Below are 7,602 nucleotides of genomic sequence, written 5' to 3' on the forward strand. Positions count from 1 at the left end.
ATCACTCAGGCTGATCAAGCCCATGAAATGTAGCTAATTCAGACTGAGGTGTACAGTAAATGCAAAATACACACCAGATTTCAAAAACCTAGTACAAAAATAATAACGTAAATTAGCTTGTTAATAATTTGTTTCTGTTGATTCCATGTTTATCATAATTTTGGTATCTTGGGTTTAATAAAATATATTAGTAAAAGTAATTCCATCTGTTTCTTTTTACTTCTTACAACCTGGCTACTAAAGAATGTAAAAGTACAGGTGTGCTCTCATTCGTGACTCGCTGGGTATGTCTGTGAGACAACGCAGCCAGGAGCACAGATGCGGAAACCAGTGGTTAGAACGCTGATGCGGGGGAACAGACGATGGGGGGAAACATGGTGCTGGAGGCCAAGGCGAAGGCGGCGCCCCCTCGCCCCCATCTGCAGGTGGTACGTGTAGACTCGCCAGCGTGCCCAGGTCCTCAGACAGCACCTGGGCCAGCTGGCACACAAGGGGAAGTGCTGGCAGAAGGAAGTGCAAACGAGGGTAAGGCGTGCGTGCAGAGTGCTCTCAGCTCCCCCCAGACTCTCTTCTCTGGAAGCCATCCCTGACCACCCATTCCTGGGTCCCAGCGGGGCAAGTCCTCCTGGGGGCTCCTAGAGCCCCTCGTCTTCCTGGTCACAGTACAGAGCAGTTGGCGTGGTCATCACCTTTGATGGTTGTGACCACCAACCCATCCCTTACCCCACCATCCCATCCCACCTCACCCCACCCCACCCCCACCCCTCCTCTGGGCCTGAGGGCTGGGGGCGGTCCCTCACTTCCTCACAGTAGTGTTCCGGGGCTTAGCGGCTTGGCGCAGGGGGGACCTCAGGGAATGTTTGTTGAAAGTTGAATGAATTCCTTCGCTGGACAAACATCCAGTGACCCTGACTGACCTTTCCAACTGCACCCTTCGACAACCCCACACACCCTCAGAGGCGCCTTCCACCAGCCGCCCAACTGTAGCAGCCTGTATTGCCGCCCAGAACAGCTATGGTGCTGCATCTTACTGAGCGCCGGCCACAGTTCGTGCTTATGTAGGTTATCCCATTTCATTTTCTCCATAATCCTGTGAGATGGGTTCCACAGATCCCCATTTCAGTACAGGCGAGGAACTTGAATCTTGGAGACATGAAGTGACTTGTCCAAGGTCAAGGTCACAAGGTAGGTCTGGATGGAGCTGACTTTCACAAATCCGTCCTCTAGTTGCCAGGCCTTTGGCCTAAGACAGGGCTCCTGCAGGGTTTTCCCAGGGACCATCCCGATTGATTGCTGTTCAGGCTCTCCCTTCTCTTGCTTCCTCCTTCTTCTCCCTCTGTATCTCCAGCTGTGAGAGAGTTGAGTTTAATTCAGAGGCTAGCAGTGCCGAGGGCCCCTGCGGCATACCCTGTGCAGGGGAAGTGCCTCTCCCCAAAGGCTGCCCAGGGCTGAACACCCCGCCCGCAGCTGAGGAAGGGAGGGGGGAGGGAAAGAGAAACCCACCGGGGCCTCTGGGGCACAGCCCTGAGGAGCCCCGGTGTTTGGTTTCAATTAGGAGGACAAATTCCAGGAAGCCAGGCCAGTGCTAGGGGGGTGGAGGGTGCGCAGAGCAGGGCTCAGAATGAGGAGGCTTCTGGAATCTGGCCTTGGGAAGAGGCTCCCGTAGGGTGAGGGGCCCGCTGGGGAAGAAGCCTGGCCCCCAGGGCCCAGTTTGGGTCCCAGTTCACCTTTACCAGCTTACTACAGTGTGCTGTCAGGGGGACGGAGAACATGGGTCAGGTGCCCAGCACCCAGTAGGCTCTCATGGCCCCAGGAAGTGGGAACAACAGTGCTTCTATTCCTGCTTAAACTGCTCTACAAATCCCAGCTCTGGGGGTAGGGAAGGGTGCCCGGTGGTTGAGGACACAATCTGTGTGTGGCAAGCTGAGGGCTGGGCCCTGGGGCTCCAAGATCACTGAAGCTGAGAGCTTGTGCACCGTCCGGGAGCGACAGGTACAAATAGCTGCTGTGCCACGTGGCCAATGTCAGAACAGCACCAAGAGCCAGGCTCTGGAGGCTCAGAGGAAAAGGAAAGATCCAAGAGGGAAGGAGCTTCATGTGTCTTGTTGGTGCTGAATTCACGGGTGAAGAACTCTTCTGGGAAATGTCAGGGAAAGGGTCTTAAAAGAGGAGAGTGTTTAAGCAGGGTTTTTAGGAAATGAATCAAAGCTTGGAGACCAAGCAAGGAAAAAAAGGGCATTCCCAGCAGAGGAAACAGCTGATGCAGAGATGAGGCAGCACGGAGCGTGTGGCAGTGTTCGTTGATTCACTCATTCAACAAATATTGATGGCGTGTCTGACGGTCCGGGCACTGTGCTCCACAGATGTGGCTGGACTGGAAGGGGATGAGTGGGAGGAGGAGGCAGGGGCCAGGTTTCTGGGTGGGAGGAGGGGTGGGCTTGTGCATTTTGCAAGAGTCAGGACTCTGCACTGTCAGGTATGGGTAGCGGGTACTGAAGGAGTTGTCTGGAAGAAATCATGGTAACAGAGGACTAAGGTGTGCATGTGGGGGGTCCTATCATGTAAATGAGGAGCCTGAGGCTCCGAGTGATGGTGGCACTTGCTTAGGCACAGCCAGGTACACAGCAGCAGAGCTGGGCCTCTGGGCTCCCCCAGCCCAGCGCTCAGCTCCGGTACCCGGTCTCAGCTCTCCCCGAGTCCAGACCCACCCTGGGTCAAAATCCTGGGTCTTGGGCTCCAGTTGGCTACTTCACTTTCTGAATGACCTTGGATACTTCTCCTCCTCTCTCTGGACCAAAGGGCTTGGATTAAGGCAGAATTTTCCAAGGTGTGGGTCAAGTCCACCCCATGGGATCAGGGAATGAGGCCAGAGAGGGCGCAGACACGGCCACAGACCGTGGAACCTCAGCTCCTCAGCTCGGGAAATTGACTCCTTTTTTATTCTTGCTCCTGGCTAAGTCAAGGAGAAGGAGAAAGTCCCATTTTGAGGTTGAAATGTCTTTAAGGCCTTTCTGATGCTTGCTAATCTCCCTTCATAGCAAAGAGAGAGACCACTTAGCAAGCAAAAATTATCTAAGCAGAATCGCTTTGTTTTCACTGAATTAACTCTTATATCTACCTCTTGTTTTTGGAAAGCCAAAACAGAGTACAAATACAGTTTCTTTTGTTAAAGTTTTGTAAAAGTGAGTTAACTTAAAGAAAAACACTAAACAGATAACGTTAGAGCAAAAATCATGGAGGAAGTACAGATGACCAGGCTTTAAGGACTTCCTGGCTGGAAACCTCTTACTTCACTTCTAATATCAGCCATTTTTCTAGGAAACTAACTTGGAATTTAGGTGCTGCAGCACGCGGGATCCCCAACCAGGAATCAAACCAGAGCGCCCTACAGTGGAAACACAGAATCTTAACCACTGGACCACCAGGGAAGGCCCCTATTTTTAAAAAATGGGGAAAATGAAACTTCCCTGGTAGTCCAATGGTCAAGACTCAGAGCTCTCAATGCAGGGGCCACTGGTTCGCTCCCTGGTCTGGGAACAAAGATCCCACATGTCACATGTGCAGCCAAAAAAAAAAACCAGAAAATAGAAAAATAAGAGAGAAATGCTAGAAATTTCCCTCAGCATTTCACAATGCCCTTAACTCTGTTTACCAAGGAATTTCCCTCAGCACACTTCAATGCCAGCTGCAACACTCTGGCCATGCCCTCCATGAAAGTGGGGATGAGGAAGGAACCCAGGCTGGGGTAGCCAATCCTGAGTCATTGTCAGTTTTCTTCTCCTGATTCTGGGGATGCTCTAAGGAGGAGCCTGTTGTTCTGTGTGCACCATCCACCTGTCTGATTCCTACTCCCCTGCTGGGGAGCCCTTTCTCAGTTCCTGTAGTATCCCCCAATCTGAACCAGGGCCTCTTATGGAATTCCAGTTTTCTTAGCCTCTCAGGCACCTTAAGGCATCATTGCCTGTATGTGTGCCTACTATCCCCATAGATGGGGAGGCAGTGCCTATGTTATCTCCATCTAGTCAAAGCTATGGCTTTTCCAGTAGTCATGTATAGATGTGAGAGTTGGACCATGAAGGCTGAGCGCTGAAGAACTGATGCTTTCAAACTGTGGTGCTGGAGAGGACTCTTGAGAGTCCCTTGGACAGCAAGGAGATCAAACCAGTCAATTCTTAAGGAAATCAACCCTGAATATTCATTGGGCGGACTGATGCTGAAGCTGAAACTCCAATACTTTGGCCACCTGATGCAAAGAGCTAACTCACTGGAAAAGACCCTGATGTTGGGAAAGACCGAGGGCAGGAGGAGAAGGGGACAACAGAGGATGAGATGGTTGGATGGCATCACTGACTCAATGGACATGAATTTGAGCAAACTCTGGGATACAGTGAAGGACAGGGAAGCCTGGTGTGCTGGGGTAACAAAGAGTCAGACATGACTTAGCAACTGAACGACAGCCTAGCATCCAGCACAAGGTCTGTACAGATAGATGCTCAATAAACCTTTGTTGAATTGAAGAGGGTACTTTTCAGTGTGCATGATGCTGACATTAGTTCCAATCTCTCTGGGACTTTTTATGAGATTACTTTTCCTCTGTTGAGTCTCCTGAAGGGAGTTACCTGTGAAGAGTAGTGAGAAACAGGGGGAAGGCCGAGATGTAACATCAGATAGATGTGGGTTCAAATTCTGCTTTGCTGTTCAACTGATTGAGCTGAACCAGAGTACTGTTAAAGGGGACCCTATCCCCACAACAGAGGAAGACAGGGCGAGATGAATAAAGGAGACAATGTGAGAAGAGCTACATCCACACTTGTTGGGGTCAGGGACACACCTGCTTATTAAAACATGGAAGCATTGGAACTGTAGAAAGTACAGAAAGCCCACATGCCTAGAGGAAAGAGGAACTCATACTCCTCAAGGGACTGAAGCAGGGAAACTTCTCTACTTGAGGGTCCTTTTGAGTCGGGCTTTGAAGGATGAACAGGAGCTACCCATAAACACTCAGAGGAAATTGAGATGAAAAGGCGGAAACTCATATAGGGAGAGAACTCTCAGTCTCTACATGGAACTACAGCAAGAAGAATTTTAGTTAAGAAGGAAGGACTTCTCCCCTCCAGAGCGTGGGCACAGTTCTAGTCTAGATTTGACTAAAGGCGTAACACGGCCGAAGAAGGGTCAAGAGCCTTTTTATCATAAGTCAAAGGCCAACTTGTCCATTGGCTTGTGGCAAAACCACCTAATAACTTTGTCACTAAACCTGCTTCCTCTGTGCTAGAAGGCAGTCCCTCCTTGAGTGAGGAGGGGAAGGAACAGGAGGTTCCCCTATGATTACTGGGTCTGTAGCCAAAAGGCTGGGCCTGGGGCCAAGCAGCCCCCTCCCCTCCCTCTCCTGGAGCCTGATCCCCACCCCGCCTGGCTCCTTCATTTCTCCCTGCAGCCTTGACCCAGGGCAGTGATACCAGATTGGAATATCAGCCCCCTCTCCTGGGCTGGGGAGGGACAAATGAAGGCAGGGCCCATTTTCTAGGTCAGAACTCCTTGCCCTTGCCCTTCCTCCCCTAGCCCATGTTTTTCAAAACGAGACCTTGGGGAGAGAGGGGGACTGGAGAGTGTGGATGCTTTTGTGTGTGTGATTGTGTGTGTACGTCTGTGTGGAGAGAGGGAGAGAGGAGGAAAGAGAACAGAGCCTGGGAGCGTGTGAGTGTGTGTGTGAGTGTGTGTGTGGAGAGTGACACAGAGGAAAGGGGGGAGAGAGAACAGAGCCTGAGAGTGTATGAGAGAGAGAGAGAGAGAGAGAGAGAGAGAGTGTGTGTGTGTGTGTGTGTGTGTGCGCGTGCGTGCGCGCAGCCACAGAATGACAGAGAGGGGAAGAGAGAACAGATCCTGGGAGTGTGTGTGCGGCTGTATGACTGCGTGACTGTGTGCAAGAGACTGGGGTGTGTGCGCGCGTGTGTGACTCCAGCAGTAAGCTGTACCTTAAAGGCACAGACCCTGCCTCTGCCCAGCTCCGCTCCACCTCCATCCCTAGCCAGACCCACCCCCCACCACCATCAGCTGAGAACCAGAGCCAGTCAGTCCCCAGAGACTCCTGCCTGGGGGAAGAGAAGCAAGCCAGCCCTCTCAACCTCAGAAGGGGGTGCAAGGAAGGAGAGAGGGGCTTTATCCCTAAGGAAAGGAGGACCCCTCAGAGGACTAGGGGCTGGTGTGGGCAGGAGGCCCTGCTCTGGGCCAAGACTGCCTGGTCCAGGGTCCCAGCTCTTCCCCTACTTAGGGCGGGGTGGGTGGAAGGAGGCCACAACCTCCACACCTCCTTCGCAGGGCGGGGACTCCGAACAGAGCTTCGCAGCAGTCCCAGCTGGAGGCCATGGGGGTATGGGTCGTGGCAGGACACCGTGAGGTCTCTGGTGCAGATACGAAGGCTGGCTCTCGGGTCAGGCTGTCTTCCCGCCAGCTCAGCAGCCGGAGCCTGCCGAAGGGAGAGCAGGGGTGTTCGTTTTCTTCCCGCAGCAACCCGCCCCTCCCCCCACTCGTACACCCGATTTGAGCTCCCAGGCTGGAGGTGATGGGTGGAGCACTGAGAAGCTAAGGCCAGGTTTCTCCTTCTGCCTTGGCCTTCAACTGTGTGACTCTGGACAGGTCGCCTACCCTCTCTGGGCAGCTGCTGCCCGTTCTGTATAATGCAGACACTGGGCTCAGAGACTACCAGCTCTTCTCGCTCTGACATTCCCACATGATGGGCGTCATGAGATGAGAACATGCCTCCAGTGGAAGAGGATGAGAAATTACCCAGCCCTGAATCCTCCCGGCCCTATCCCCAGAGTCACAAAAATGTAGTGTACGCTGACGAATCCAGGAAAAAGTCTTCCTGGTCCATCTCTGCTGTGTCACAGGCGAGGAAACTGAGACTGGGAGATGGAGGATGAACATAATGATTTGCTGGAGCGAGATACAGAGGGACTGAGAGCCGAAGCCAGAACGGGAGCCTGGTCCTCTAGTCAAATGGTTCTTCTAGCTCTTCGTAGTTCTTCTAGCTCTTCGTAGAGCCCGAGTCGCCAAAGGAGCAGCAGGAGCTGAGAGGCCGAGAGGAGGAGGAGATGCTGGGGGCGCGCCCAGCGGCCCCGGCTCCCGCGGGCCCCTTCCGGCCCCTCCCCCAGCCCGCGCACCGTCCCGCCACCTGCTCCCCCGCCCGCCGGGGCGGGGCCGCCGCCCCCCGTCGCCCTGGCAACGCGCGCCCCGGCCGGTCGCCCTGGCCTCCTTGCCTCGGCGCAGCCCATCTGGCCCCAGGCCTTCCCCAGCTGTACCGCCCGCGGCCCGGGCCGCCAGGGGCCCCTCACAGTTCCCCAGGGACGGGAGACCCGGGTTGGAGCACCAGGCTTCGGGCACCTACCCGTCCCAGCACATGGGTTTGCTGCTGGGTTCATCTTCCTGGGTCAGAAGCCACCCTGCCCTCTGGGATCTCACATTCTAGAGAGAACCCGCCCCCAAATGTGCACCCAGTGCGTCAGGAGACAGCCATAGGATTAGAGGACAGCTTTCTGCAGCCAGCCACCCTGGGCTCAAATCCCCAAGTGGTGTGACCTTAGTCAGTTTACTTAGCCTTCA

The 7,602-nt window shown here is 53.8% G+C and overlaps 1 long non-coding RNA gene across 1 annotated transcript; it reads right to left on the bottom strand.

Moving 5' to 3' along the window:
- Nucleotides 1-832: 832 nt before the first annotated feature.
- LOC139035071 (uncharacterized) lies at nucleotides 833-7,123 on the bottom strand. Its single transcript, XR_011487585.1, has 3 exons — nucleotides 6,840-7,123; nucleotides 6,308-6,466; nucleotides 833-1,348 (listed from the first exon to the last, which is right to left on the bottom strand). It is a non-coding gene; the product is annotated as an uncharacterized lncRNA (long non-coding RNA).
- Nucleotides 7,124-7,602: the final 479 nt, after the last annotated feature.

The sequence above is a fragment of the Odocoileus virginianus genome, chromosome 5, assembly GCF_023699985.2.
Source record: "Odocoileus virginianus isolate 20LAN1187 ecotype Illinois chromosome 5, Ovbor_1.2, whole genome shotgun sequence".
Classification (NCBI taxonomy): Eukaryota; Metazoa; Chordata; class Mammalia; order Artiodactyla; family Cervidae; genus Odocoileus; species Odocoileus virginianus.